This window comes from Bufo gargarizans, chromosome 3 (genome assembly GCF_014858855.1).
Source record: "Bufo gargarizans isolate SCDJY-AF-19 chromosome 3, ASM1485885v1, whole genome shotgun sequence".
Classification (NCBI taxonomy): domain Eukaryota; kingdom Metazoa; phylum Chordata; class Amphibia; order Anura; family Bufonidae; genus Bufo; species Bufo gargarizans.
The window spans coordinates 511703225-511718967 of NC_058082.1; positions in this window are offsets into that span (position 1 = coordinate 511703225).

The window sequence follows — 15743 nt, forward strand, 5'->3', positions numbered from 1 at the left end:
GTCCCTGTTGACGAACAGGAAATGACCACTCAGCAAATTACTGGCTGCATCCGTGACCTGCCTCAGCCAGTTATTGGCTGAGCGGTCATTTCTTATGTGTTAAGAGGTAGAGACCAGGAAGCATCAGAAAAGGAGTGTCAGGGGAATGATAATGTGAGTGTGACTTATTTTATTATTTGACATCTTTCTGTCTTTTTTTAATATAATAAGATGGACATCCTCTTTAATATTCAACATTTTTCTAATTCTGTAGCACCACCTGCTGTTTGTTATTTTTCTTATTTCTCTGTCTACCTCACTAAGGACATACATGCTCAGTTTACATCTTTAACTGCCACTAGTTTTATCTACTGCTGGATTCTGTGACGGTTACACCCCCTGAGAAAGGACATGCTCCCTGAGCTGCCATCATAACATAAAACAGAGCAATTGTAGCAATGAATGGGGCGATCTCTGTGTCCATACAGGGTAAAGGGCTGGTTCTAGCTTTGTAAGAAAAAGACTGTCATATTATATGATGTCCGATTTTCATTTTTTATATTAATCATGGCATAACCGCTTTAAGGTAACCTTTATATTACTAAAAGATAGTAAGTATAAAAAAACTCTTATCAACAAGTATTTATAGTAATCTACATGAAGTAGGAATAATATATGAGCAGTAAGATATATAATAGGGGCTCTCTATGGACATACAAAGGAAAGCATAAAACAAGGAATCTAAATAATGATCTTATTAAACATTATTATATAACTCTAAGACTAAAAATATTCTGGTTTAATTATAGAATCTTCTATTCTTCCACTGACATCACAATCTCTGGAACAAGCTTTAGATCTTTTTATAATATTGCCTTTAATAACCTTCTTTTTTGAACAAGTGTTATATGAACAAACTGGCAGTTCCAGAGAGAGCAGATTAAAAGTCTCTAAGGATGTCATTGACTATAAAGATAGAACTTACATTTCCATAAAACATCAAACATTTCCATGTTTATGACCATCACAATCTGCCATGAGGTGTATAAATGTCAGGTGTGTATGACAACTACCCAGATTTCAAGGACAAATATCTTGCGTGAAGTGACAGCTCCTTAGTCTTGACATTCAGTAGTAAATAGCATTGGATTTGCTGACATGAACAAAGTGCTAAATTAATTGGGATTTGTGTGATCAAACCTTGTTGCGGATGCAAAAAGGGGCGACATAGTGTCATGAACCCTAATCTTGCATGCGTAATATAGGTACGCATTAGTTTACTTACCTGAGTCACAAATGCTTGTTGGTGCAGTCTGTAAGGGCCCTTGTGCAGGTGAAGAAAAGTTTGATTGGAGATCACGCCAACAGTCCTGCTCGGGGCTCCTATAAGAGAAGAGTAGCAGTTAGTGTTTGCGCAGTTGCGTCTGAAAACAACAAAGAATCTCCCTATCCCCCCACCCCTTTTCATAAAAAAAAAAAAAAAAGGTGTGTCATTGTGTTTGCATGAGGATAATAGTCGCTTGTGGAAGCAGACTATTTGTTTTTTATTAATTAATGATAGTGATGGCTTGATATAATTGGTTGGTAAATTACGATGATAGAGTTTGAATGATTTAACTGGAATACACAAAACACTATGGCCTTATATATACAGTACAGACCAAAAGTTTGGACACACCTTCTCATTCAAAGAGTTTTCTTTATTTTCATGACTATGAAAATTGTAGATTCACACTGAAGGCATCAAAACTATGAATTAACACATGTGGAATTATATACATAACAAACAAGTGTGAAACAACTGAAAATATGTCATATTCTAGGTTCTTCAAGGTAGCCACATTTTGCTTTGATTACTGCTTTCCACACTCTTGGCATTCTCTTGATGAGCTTCAAGAGGTAGTCCCCTGAAATGGTTTTCACTTCACAGGTGTGCCCTGTCAGGTTTAATAAGTGGGATTTCTTGCCTTATAAATGGGGTTGGGACCATCAGTTGCGTTGAGGAGAAGTCAGGTGGATACACAGCTGATAGTCCTACTGAATAGACTGTTAGAATTTGTATTATGGCAAGAAAAAAGCAGCTAAGTAAAGAAAAACTAGTGGCATTCATTACTTTAAGAAATTAAGGTCAGTCAGTGAGCCGAAAAATTGGGAAAACTTTGAAAAGTAATGGCTATTTGACCATGAAGGAGAGTGATGGGGTGCTGCGCCAGATGACCTGGCCTCCACAGTCACCGGACCTGAGCCCAATCAAGATGGTTTGGCGTGAGCTGGACCGCAGAGTGAAGGCAAAAGGGCCGACAAGTGCTAAGCATCACTGGAAACTCCTTCAAGACTGTTGGAAGACCATTTCAGGGGACTACCTCTTGAAGCTCATCAAGAGAATGCCAAGAGTGTGGAAAGCAGTAATCAAAGCAAAAGGTGGCTACTTTGAAGAACCTAGAATATGACATATTCTCAGTTGTTTCACACTTGTTTGTTATGTATATAATTCATAGTTTTGATGCCTTCATAGTCATGGAAATAAAGAAAACTATTTGAATGAGAAGGTGTGTCCAAACTTTTGGTCTGTACTGTATGTTCTCAATAAAGATATTATTATTTATTTTTTCAGAGTTGTCTGTTTTATTATTGTAGATCTATTTGATTTAATTGGGTTTTTATGACACCATGTAATAGTTATGATGTAAAAACTATAGACACTTTGCAATAAATTTTTTCGTGGTTCGTTTGCTTTGTATTTGCAAAATTAAGCAACTTTCTAAATAATCATTATTAAATATTTAATATAATTTTGCTTCTACAGAGTGTAATTCCTTCACCTAATTGACTGTCCTGCAGAATTTGACGTAAATGTGTCAGAATGCAAGCTACACATGCAAGCAGAAGCTGTTGAACGACCAGCGCCTGTCTGAACAAACTAGGAAGGTCGTCAAGTCACTGCAAGAGGAGAGAGCTGTTCTTGTACATGTCAGTAGAATGTCCCTGAGAGGGATCTGCTTGCAGAATTGAAGATAAGAGATCCAGAGTGTTCACTTTGTCGAATTGTGAACCAGCAATTGAGCAACTTCTGTAGCCTACCGACAGAAGAACTGGACTTGTGTTACAAGGGTCAGGAGGGATTAGAATAGTTTGGTGCAGAAGGAGATAGCTACAGATTAGTAGAGATGGCCTTGGGGTTCGCCCGGCTGTCATTTCGCAGCAAATTTGACTCGTTCGCGATTTGCCGAACATGCAAACATATGGCGAAGTTCACATGCGCCATATTCTTTTGCATTGTGCCGAACTTTGACCCATGACACATTCATCAGGTGGGACAGGACAGCCAAATGAGACGTTTCAGCACATGGACACAACCCCACCCTATAACAGAATCTGATCAGGCAGCCATTTTAGATTCTGTGTTTTGCCAGTGTAGGGAGAGTTTTCTCTGTGGAGCAGGGACAGACTGTTAGGGACACCAAATGCTAGCTAATAGGGCCACAAAAGTCCTCTTAAGGACTGGTATAGGTGTGCTATCGATAGGTGTGATATACTTATAATATACTTTCTAAAATAGTAAGTATATTTGTGCTGTATAACGGGACAAACTCTATTAGAATAACTAATTGCAACTGCTGTGATATACCTATTGCCCCAATCTGATTGAGGGGTGTAATAACCCTAAAATATACTTTCTAACATAGAAATTATATCATAAATTTGTATTGTGCAGCAGTTGTGTGCGGTTCTGCTGTGATACCGAAGTATTTAGAGGAACAAGCGCTATTGGAACAACTATTTGAAACGGGTGTGATATAACTGTTGCTCCCCAAAAAACTGATTGAGGGGTGCGATATAACTGCTTCCACTAAAAAAATTCATTGAGGCCTGTGATATACCTGCTTCCACAAAATACTGATTAAGGAGTGTGATATACCTGCTTTCACCAAATATTAAGGTGTTCTATATCCTTCTCCCACAAAATAAAGATTGAGGGGTGCGATAAACCTGCCTCCATAAAATATTGATTACGCGGTTCTATATACCAGTTTCCACAAAATACTGATTGAGGGAATTGATATATCTGCTTCCACTAAATATTGAATGACACTTGCTATACATCTTCTTCCACAAAATATAAAATGAGGGGCGCGACATACCTGCTTCCACCAAATATTGATTAAGGGTTTTTATATACCTGCTTCCACAAAATACTTATAGAGGGTTGCTATATACAGTACAGACCAAAAGTTTGGACACACCATCTCATTCAAAGAGTTTTCTTTATATTCATGACTATGAAGGCATCAAAACTATGAATTAACACATGTGGAATTATATACATAACAAACAAGTGTGAAACAACTGAAAATATGTCATATTCTAGGTTCTTCAAAGTAGCCGCCTTTTGCATTAATTACTGCTTTGCAGACTCTTGGCATTCATTTGATGAGCTTCAAGAGGTAGTCACCTGAATTGGTCTTCCAACAGTCTTGAAGGAGTTCCCAGAGATGCTTAGCACTTGTTGGCCCTTTTGCCTTCACTCTGCGGTCCAGCTTACCCCAAACCATCTCGATTGGGTTCAGGTCCGGTGACTGTGGAGGCCAGGTCATCTGGCGCAGAACCCCATCACTCTCCTTCATGGTCAAATAGCCCTTACTTTCAAAGTTTTCCCAATTTTTTGGCTGACTGACTGACCTTCATTTCTTAAAGTAATGATGGCAACTCGTTTTTCTTTACTTAGCTGCTTTTTTCTTGCCATAATACAAATTCTAACAGTCTACTCAGTAGGACTATCAGCTGTGTATCCACCTGACTTCTCCTCAACGCAACTGATGGTCCCAACCCCATTTATAAGGCAAAAAATCCTACTTATTAAACCTGACAGGGCACACCTGTGAAGTGAAAACCATTTCAGGTGACTACCTCTTGAAGCTCATCAAGAGAATCCCAAGAGTGTGTAAAGCAGTAATCAAAGCAAAAGGTGGCTACTTTGAAGAACCTAGAATATGACATATTTTCAGTTGTTTCACACTTGTTTGTTATTTATATAATTCCACATGTGTCAATTCATAGTTTTGATGCCTTCAGTGTGAATCTACAATTTTCATAGTCATGAAAATAAAGAAAACTCTTTGAATGAGAAGGTGTGTCCAAACTTTTGGTCTGTACTGTACCTGCTTCCACAAAATATTGATTAAGGGGTTTAATATACCTGCTTCCACCAATTAATTATTGAGACCTGCGATATATCTGCTTTTACAAAATACTGATTAAAGGGTTTGATATACCTGCTTCCAACAAATATTGATTGACGCCTGCGATACATCTGCTTCCACAAAATACTAATTAAGTGGATTGATATACCTGCTTCTACAAAATACTGATTGAGGGGAGCAATATTCCTGCTTCCACCAAATACTAATTAAGGGGTTTTATATACTTTATTTGACAAAATATTGACTAACGCCTGCGATACACCTGATTCCACAAAATACTGATTAGGGGGATTGATATACCTGCTTCAACCAAATATTTATTGACGCCTACGATACACCTGCTTCCAGAAAATATTGATTGAGGGAATTGATATACCTGCTTCCATCAAATATTGATTGACACCTAAGATACACCGACTTCCACAAAATACTAATTAAGGGGCTTGATATACCTGCTTCCACCAATTAATGATTGAGGCGTGCAATAAATATACTTTAAACAAATATTGATTAAGAGGTTTGATATACCTGCTTCCACAAAATACTGATTAAGGGGTTCGATATACCTGCTTCCACCAAATATTGATTGGATCCTGCGATACACCTGCTTCCACAAAATACTGGGTAAGGTGTTTGATATACGAGCTTCTACCAAATATTGATTAAGGGGTTTGATGTACCTGCTTCCACCAAATATTGATTGACACCTGCGATACACCTGCTTCCACAAAATACTGATTAAGGGGATTGATATACCTGCTTCCACCAAATATTGATTGAGGCCTGCGATACACCTGCTCCCACCAAATATTGATTGACGCAAGCGAAACACCTGCTTCCTCAAAATATAGTTTGAGGGGTGCGATATACCTGCATCCACCAAATATTGATTAAGGTGTTCTATATACCAGCATCTACAAAATACTGATTGAGTGGTGCGATATACCTGCTTCCACCAAATACTAATTAAGGGGTTTTATATACTTTATTTTACCAAATATTGATTAAGGCCTGCCATACACCTGTTTCCACAAAATACTGATTAAGGTGTTTGATATGCCTGCTTCCAACAAATATTGATTGATGCCTGCGATACACTTGCTTCAACAAATATTGATTAAGTGGAATGATATAACTGCTTCCACCAAATATTGAATGACGCCTAACATACATCTGCTTCCGCAAAATAATAATTATGGGGATTGATATACCTGCTTCTACCAAATACTGATTGAGGCCTGCGATATATCTGGTTCGACAAAGTACTGATTAATGTGTTTGATATACCTGCTTCCAGCAAATACTAATTGAGGCCCACGATATATGTGCTTCTAAAAAATAGTGTTTAAGGGGTTTGTTATACCTGCTTCCAACAAATAATGATTGAGGGCTGCGATATACCTGCTTCTAGAAAATATTGATTAAGGGGTTTATATACCTGCTTTCACCAAATCCTGATTAAGGGGTTTGATATAGCTGCATACACAGAACACTGATTAAAGGGTTTGATATACCTGCTTCCAGCAAATACAGATTGAGGGGTGCAATATACTTGCTTCTACAAAATATTGATTAATGGGTTTATATACCTGCTTTCACTAAATCCTGACTAAGGTGTCTGATATAGCTACTTACCAAAACACTGATTTAGAAGATTGATATACCTGCTTCCACCAAATATTTATTGACACATACAATACATTTGCTTCCACAAAAAACTAATTAAGTGGATTGATAGACCTGCTTCCACCAAATAATGATTGAAGCCTACGATACACCTGCTTTCACAAAATACTGATTAAGGGGATTAATATACCTGCTTCCACCACATATTGATTGAGGCCTGCGATACACCTGCTTCCACAAAATACTGATTAAGGGGATTGATATACCTACTTCCACAAAATACTGATTGAGGGGTGCTATATACCTGCCTTTACAAAGTACTGATTAAGGATTTTGATATACCTGCTTCCACCAAATACTGAGTTAGGCCTGCGATATATCTGCTTCAACAAAATACTGATTCAATAGTTTGATATGCCTGATTCCTTCAAACATTGATTGACGCCTGCAATACACCTGCTTCCACAAAATACTAATTAAGCGGATTGATATACCTGCATCCACTAAATATTGATTTACGACTACTATACACTTGCTTCTACAAAATATTGATTAAGGGGTGTAAAATACCTGCTTTCACCAAATACTGATTAGGGGATTGATATACCTGCTTCCACCAAATATTGATTGATGCCTACGATACACCTGCTTCCACAAAATACTAATTAAGGGGATTGATATACCTGAATCTACCAAATATTGATTGACGACGATACACCTGTTTCTTATATTGATTAAGGGGTTTAAAATTCCCGGCTTCTACCAAATACTGATTGAGGCCTGCGATATATCTGCCTCCACAAAATATTAAGGTGTTTGATATACCTGCTTCCACAAAACACTGATTAAGGGGTTTGATATATCTGCTTTCATCAAATACAGATAGAGGGGTGCGATATACTTGCTTCCACCAAATATTGATTAATGGGTTCTATATGCCTGCTTCCACAAAATTCTGATTGAGGGGTTCTATATACCTGCTTGCAGAAAATACTTATTAAGGGGTTTGATATGCTTGCTTTCACCAAATATTGATTAAGGCTTGCAATACACCTGTTTCAACAAAATACCGATTAAGTGGGTTGATATACCTGCTTCCACCAAATATTGATTAAGGCCGGCCATTTTATGCAAGCTCAGTGCACTAGCACTGCATCTGCGCTTTTGGGACATTGAAAAACCCAATTTGTTTGGCAATTGGCAACATCTGGTGCATTTGCAGATTTTTTCATCCACATTGATCGATGCGAATGAAGAAATCTGTGCCATTCCTTTTTTTCTTTCAGCCCAGAGGCTGAACGGAAAAAAAAAATCTGCTGGGTGAGATAAATATCTTGGTCAAATGCCAACTTTATATAAAAAAATGGGAAAAGTTGTCTTTTGCCGAGATATTTCTCTCACCCAGCATGGGTATATGTAAAATGACACCCCAAAACACATTGCCCAACTTCTCCTGAGTACGGCGATACCACATGTGTGACACTTTTTTGCAGCCTTGGTCGGCAAAGGGGCCCACATTCCAAAGAGCACCTTTAGGATTTCACAGGGCATTTTTTTACACATTTTGATTTCAAACTACTTCTCACGCATTAGGGCCCCTAAAATGCCAGGGCAGTATAACTACCCCACAAATGACCCCATTTTGAAAAGAAGACACCCCGAGGTATTTTGTGAGGGGCATGGCGAGTTCCTAGAATTTTTTATTTTTTGTCACAAGTTAGCGGAAAATTATGATTTTTTTTTCTTACAAAGTCTCATATTCCACTAACTTGTGACAAAAAATAAAAACTTCCATGAACTCACTATGCCCATCATGAAATACCTTGGGGTGTCTTCTTTCCAAAATGGGGTCACTTGTGGGGTAGTTATACTGCCCTGGAATTTTAGGGGCCCTAATGTGTGAGAACTAATTTGAAATCAAAATGTGTAAAAAATGCCCTGTGAAATCCTAAAGGTGCTCTTTGGAATTTGGGCCCCTTTGCGCATCTAGGCTGCAAAAAAGTGTCACACATGTGGTATTTCCGTACTCAGTAGAAGTTAGGCAATGTGTTTTGGGGTGTCATTTTACATATACCCATGCTGGGCGAGATAAATATCTCGGCAAAAGACAACTTTTCCCATTTTTTTATACAAAGTTGGCATTTGACCAAGATATTTATCTCACCCAGCATGGGTATATGTAAAATGAAACCACAAAACACATTGCCCAACTTCTCCTGAGTACGGCGATACCACATGTCTGACACTTTTTTGCAGCCTAGATGCGCAAAGGGGCCCAAATTCCTTTTAGGAGGGCATTTTTAGACATTTGGATCCCAGACTTCTTCTCACGCTTTAGGGCCCCTAAAATGCCAGGGCAGTATAAATATCATAAATGGTCAAATGCCAACTTTGTATTAAAAAAATGGGAAAAGTTGTATTTTGCCGAGATATTTATCTCACCCAGCATGGGTGAAGACTGGGTGGAAGATGATGTGGAGGACGATGAGGTCCTTGACCCCACATGGAATCAAGGTCATGTGAGTGAGCTATGTAGTTCGTAGGAAGAGGCGGTGGTCACACAGAGCCAGCAGCACAGTAGAAGAGGGAGCAGGGTGCAAAAGCAGAGCGGCCGTCTTATAGACAGTACGCCTGCTACTGCCCACGGCAGCAAGGGACCGAGCACACTAAAGCCAACTCCTGGAGTAGCAGTTCTTCAGACAATGTGCTGACGACAAAACACGAGTGGTTTGCACGCTGTGCAATCAGAGCCTGAAGCGAGGCATAAACGTTCTCAACCTGAGCACAACCTGCATGACCAGGCATTTAAGTGCAAAGCACGAGCTGCAGTGGAGTAGACACCTCAAAAACCACGAAAGGTCTCTGGCTCCTCCTGCTTCCTCTTGTGCTTCAGTCTCTGCCTTTTTATCCACCTTTGGAGTGACAGTGCCACTTGCCACCCCGCAAACAGAGGATCTGCCAGCAACACCAACACCTGGGTCACCAAGCATCTCCACAATGTCCCACGGAAACGTTCAGCTCTCTATCTCCCAAACGCTGGAGAGGAAGTACCCCCCTAGCCACCTGCGATCCCTAGCCCTGAATGCCAGCATTTCTAAATTACTGGCATTTGAAATGCTGTCATTTCGTCTGGTGGAGACAGATAGTTTTAAAGGCCTTATGGCGGTGGCTGTCCCACAGTATGTCGTGCCCAGCCGCCACTAATTTTCCAGGAGAGCCATCCCTTCCCTGCACAACCAAGTAGGGGACAAAATCAGGTATGCACTGCGCAACACCATCTGTGGCAAGGTGTACCTCACTACGGATATGTGGACCAGTAAGCACGGTCAGGGACGTTATATATCCATAACAGCACACTGGGTAAATTCAGTGGCGGCTGGGCCTGAGGCGGATAGCAGTTTGGCACGTGTCCTTCCACCACCGAGGATTGCAGGGCGCTTCAGTTTGCCTTCTGTTGCTTCCTCCTCCTACTCTGATTCCTCATCCTCTACCAGCTCCTCATCCGGTCAGCGTAACACCTTCACTACCAACTTCAGCACAGCCAGGGGGAAACGACAGCAGGCAGTTTTAAAATGTATTTGTTTGGGGGACAAACTCCACACCGCGAAGGAGCTGTGGACAGGGCTTGAACAACAGACCAATGAGTGGTTTGGGCCAGTCAGCCTTAAGCCCGGCCTGGTGGTGTGCAATAATGGGCGAAATCTCCGAGCAGCTCTGGGACTAGCCGGTTTGACGCACATCCCTTGCCTGGCACATGTGCTGAATTTGGTGGTGAAGAGATTCCTTAAAAATTATCCTGATATGTCAGAGCTGCTGCATAAAGTGTGGGCCGTCTGTGTGCGCTTTCGGCGTTCTCACCCTGCTGCTGCTCGCCTGTCAGTGCTGCAGCGTAACTTCGGCCTTCCTGCTCACCACCTCATATGCGACGTGCCCACAAGGTGGAACTCCTCCTTTCACATGCTGGCCAGACTGTGCGAGCAGCAGCAGGCGATAGTGAAGTTTCAGATGCAGTACACACCGCCGAGTCGCTCGGCGGAACAGCACCACTTCACCACCAATGACTGGGCCTCCATGCGAGACCTGTTTTCCTTGTTGCGCTGTTTCAAGTACTCCACCAACATGGCCAATGCCGATAACGCCATTCTTAGCGTTACTATACCACTTCTATGCCTGCTTGAAAAAACGCTACTGTTGATGATGAAAGAGGATGTAGCACAGGAGGAGGAGGAGGAAGAGGGATCATTTCGTAAGGTTTCCGGCCAGTCATTCCCAAGTGGCTCGGAGGGTGGGTTCCTGCACCCACAAACCCAAGGTACACAATTTTCCAACCAGGACACAGTTCTGGAGGATGACGAGGTGGAGGATGAGGAGCAGGAGATGGAGGAGGAGATAGAGGAGGAGATGGAGGAGGAGGAACTATGTTCACAGCAGGGTGGCACCCAGACCAGCTCATGACCATCACTGGTGTGTGACTGGGGGGATACAGAGGACACAGACGATACACCTTCCACAGAGGACAGCTTTTCGTTGCCTCTGGGCAGCCTGGCACCCATGAGCGATCACATGCTTTAGTGTCTCCGCAACGACCGCTGAGTTGCCCACACTCTAACTTGTGCTGATTACTGGGTGACCACGCTGCTGGATCCTCGTTACAAGGACAACGTACCGCCCTTAATTCCCTCACTGGAGCATGCTCGCAAGATGCGCGAGTACAAGCGCATGCTGGTAGACGCACTGCTGGTGGCATTCCCACCTGACAGCGGGGGACACAGTGAAAGCACAAGACGAAGGCAGAGGACGGGGAAGAGGTCACCAACGCAGCTGGGGCACCGTCAGCACCTCAGAAGGCAGGGTTAGCATGGCCGAAATGTGGAAAAGCTTTGTCAGCACACCACAATAATCAGCACCACCAGCTGATATGGAACGTCTTAGCAGGAGGCAGCATTTCACCAACATGGTGGAGAAGTATGTGTGCACACACCTACATGTACTGAATGACGGGTCTGCCCCCTTCAACTTTAGGGTCTCCAAATTGGGCATATGGCCTGAGCTTGCCCTTTACGCCTTGGAGGTGCTGGCTTGCCCTGCAGCCAGTGTATTATCTGAATGTGTGTTTAGCACGGCAGGGGGTGTCATCACAGACAAGCGCAGCCGTCTGTCCACAGCCAATGTGGACAAGCTCACTTTCATTAAAATGAACCAGGCATGGATCACTCAGGACTTGTCTGAGAACTTGTGCAGAATAGACATGTATACCGGCACTAACCAGCCATTGTTATACTGCAGCGCAATTGCTCATTCTTGTATTTTGGATATTTCACACTCTTTTAGAGAGTACCATAATTTTAAAAAATACAATTAAAACCAAAAACCTGTGTTGGCTACCTCGTCCTGCTCCACCGCCGCTTCCACCTACACCGCTATGTCCACTGCCTCCTTAAACTCCTACTCCATATGGAACTTCACCTCATAAATCAATTTTTTATTTTATTTGTACATTTTTTTTATATATCATTTCACTACTCTGTCAGTTACATTTTCTGGTGAAATTCACCAATTTTTGGTTGTATAGTTCCACTGCTATACCTAGTAGACAGGTAAAAAAATATATATAATTTGCCTGTTGCTTTTTCGGGTGAAATTCACCAATTTGTAGGTGTGATGTACTACTGCTATACCTAGTAGACAGGTAAAAAAAACAATAATTTGTCTGTTACATTTTCTGGTTAAATTCTACAACTTTTGCTATACCTAGTAGGCCGGTTAAAAAAAATAAAAAAAATTGTCAGATAAATTTTTAGTTGAAATTCAACAATTTTTGGGTGTATAGTACCACTGCTATACCTAGTATACAGGTAAAAAAAAAAAAATCTATAATTTGTCTGTTATATTTTCGGTTGAAATTCACCAATTTCTGGGTGTGATGTACCACTGCTATACATAGTAGGCAGGTTAAAAAAAACAATTGTTAGTTACATTTTCTGGTGAATTTCAAACATTTTTGGGTGTGGAGTACCACTGAATGAACACCAGAATCACAAGGTGACTGTTATCCTTGAAACTGAGTTTTTGTTTTGTCACTTACTTAATGTGTCAATAAACACTGAACAGTTTAATTTAAAGACTTTGTTGTTGCCTCTATACTGCATCCACTAACCTGCAGATGGTGGAGGATCCAGGCAGTGCAGTGAGGCTGACGTGCAGCCCGAAATATTTTTGTTTATCCGGGCATGGGTGTATGTCTTACATCAAACCAGCGAGATTACAACCCGTGTCCCTCAACAAAATAGACGCTGTTGTGGAAGCTAACCTGCAGCAGCGGGAGGCCAATAAACAACAGCAGGAAACAAACCAGCTGCTGTTGCAACATTGCTTTACAAGCAGCAGGAGCATCCCAGAGCATCCATGATGCCCGGAAAACGGTCCGTGCGGCGATCCCCAAGATGGCCCCCGCAGACAACTAATTGGCAATCTTCGAGAAGGTAGCCGTGAGAGAGAAGCTACCCCGGGAGCAATGGGCTGAGGTTGTTGCTCCGTTCCTGGCGTCTGGACCCCAGCAGGTGTATTTTAACTTACCGCATGATCAAGTGGCTGATTACCCGACAGTAAAGAGTGAGATCTTGGCGAAACTGGGGGTGAATTTGTTGGTCCGGGCCCAGCGGGTACATCAGTGGGGGTTTAACCCAGCTGAGCCTGCAAGGCTCCAGTATTATACCCTATTACAACTGTTACAAAAATGGCTGCAATCTGACGTGCTGAGTCCCACTGCTATGTTCGACCGTCTGTTGGCTGATGTGTTCTGGAGGGCTTTTCTGTACCCCCTCCAGCACTGGATCAGCCAGGTGTCTTCTGGTAATGCCCTTGAGAAGGTGGATCCCCCGTCAACCCGGCTCCGATAGTATGCTATCGGTGTCAGGAGCCTGGCCACGTAAGGGCCAACTGTCCCCATCGGGGCGAACCCATGGAGACTAACTATGGATACCGCAACTCGTTGTACGCCAGGAAGCTGTGTGCATCAGGTATCCCAGAGACTATACACAATAACCACCTGTGCCAGGTAGAAGTGGGAGACACTCTGGAAGTGGCTTTGTTGGACTCAGGGAGTGGTATCCCTGGTAAGAGCTACCCTGGTGCGGCCTGACAAGTATACTGGCAAAAAAAAAAAATATATATATATATATATATATAAAAAAAAAAAAAAAAAAAAAAAACGGGGTAGTGTGCATACATGAAGATTTAAATGACTATCCCACCGCCCTGGTGTCTCTATCCATGGGAGGCAGCAAGTGGACCCACAAGGTGGCCATTGCCACCACCTTACCTTATGAACTAATAGGGAGAGACTTTTCAGGTTTCCTGGCCCTGGGGCCAGCTGTGAGAGCTGTTGATGCCCCTGAATCAGGAGTAACTTCAGCAGAGTGGCCTGGCTCAGACGGGAGGCCAGAACCCTGGGAACCCGAGGCCAAAGGGCCAGCGGTAGGGGTGACCACCACTTCGGTAGAAAAGAGGGAGACAACCCCACTGAGTGTTGGTAGGAGACGTTGAGGACTTGCCGCCGGGTCCTGAATTGGCAGACCTCAATGTCTCCTGTGAAAATTTCGGAACCGCACAACACTGGGACCCAACCTTATCTCGGGCCCGGGAGAATGTTGTAATAATTGATGGTGAACCTCAAAAACCTGGGGCCGAATCGATGTTCCCCCAGTAAATGCTGTATCGGGTAAACCAACTTAGGGGTGAACATATTGAACAACTGGTGGTGCCCAAGGCGTATCGCAAGCTTATATTGGAGCTTGCCCGCCAACATGTTCTTGGGGGTCACTTGGGGTGACAGAAAACCGGATACTACAGCGGTTTTACTGGCCCAGTATGTTCAGAGAGGTAGAAGAGTTTTGTAAGTCTTGCCCAACCTGCAAGAGAAATAGCCCCGAGGCACATTTCCGGAGCCCCCAGGTGCCTATCCTGATTATCAAGGTCCCGTTCGAGCTAATCGCTATGGATCTTATAGGCTCAGTATTGAAGTCCGCTAGAGGGCACCAACACATCTTGGTCGTCCTCGATTACGCCACTCGGTACCTGGAGGCGGTGCCACCGCGACATACATCAGCCAAACTCATAGATAAAGAGTTAATGGAGATGTTTTCTCGAGTGGGTCTACCTAAAGAGGTTCTTACTGACCAAGGGACCCCTTTTATGTCCAAGGTCATGAGGAAACTCTGTAAGTTGCTTCACATGAAACAGCTACGGACGTCCGTGTATCATCCGCAAATGGATGGCCTGGTAGAGAGATTTAATAAAAAATTAAAAAACTTGTTAAAAAAAGTAGTGTCTAAGGATGGGAGGGACTGGGACCTTCTTCTGGCCTATCTCATGTTCTCAGTGTGAGAGGTGCCCCAGGTGCACCCTTGCGGTCTGTTGAACATAGCCAAAGAAACATGGAACCAACAAGCCGCACGAAATTGTTATTGTGTACGTCACCCAGATGCAAAGACGGATGGAGACAGTGTTGCCTCTGGTCAGGGAGAATATGGAGGCAGTGTAGCGAGCCCATAGTAGGGTCTATAATCGTCAGGCTCGGGTCCAGAAATTGAACAGGGGTGATCAGGTTTTGGTTCTGGTACCAACGGTAGACAGTAAATTCCTAGCTAGGTGGCAGTACCCCTACGAGGTACTCAAGAAAGTGGGAGAGGTAAATTACAAGGTACTCCAGCCGGGGCGGCGAAAGCCGGAGCAGGTGTACTATGTGAATTTACTAAGACTATGGAAAGAAAGGGAGTCCTCTTCTGAAGACTGAAGACAGGCTATGAGCTGTGCGCTGCGATTGGCCAGTGCTGCAGCAAGGGACACGCCTCCTACAAAAAATCAGTCCAATACAACAGACGGAGCTGAGACACCGGAGCCTATACCGGGCGAACAGAGCGGCGCCCAGGCATACTA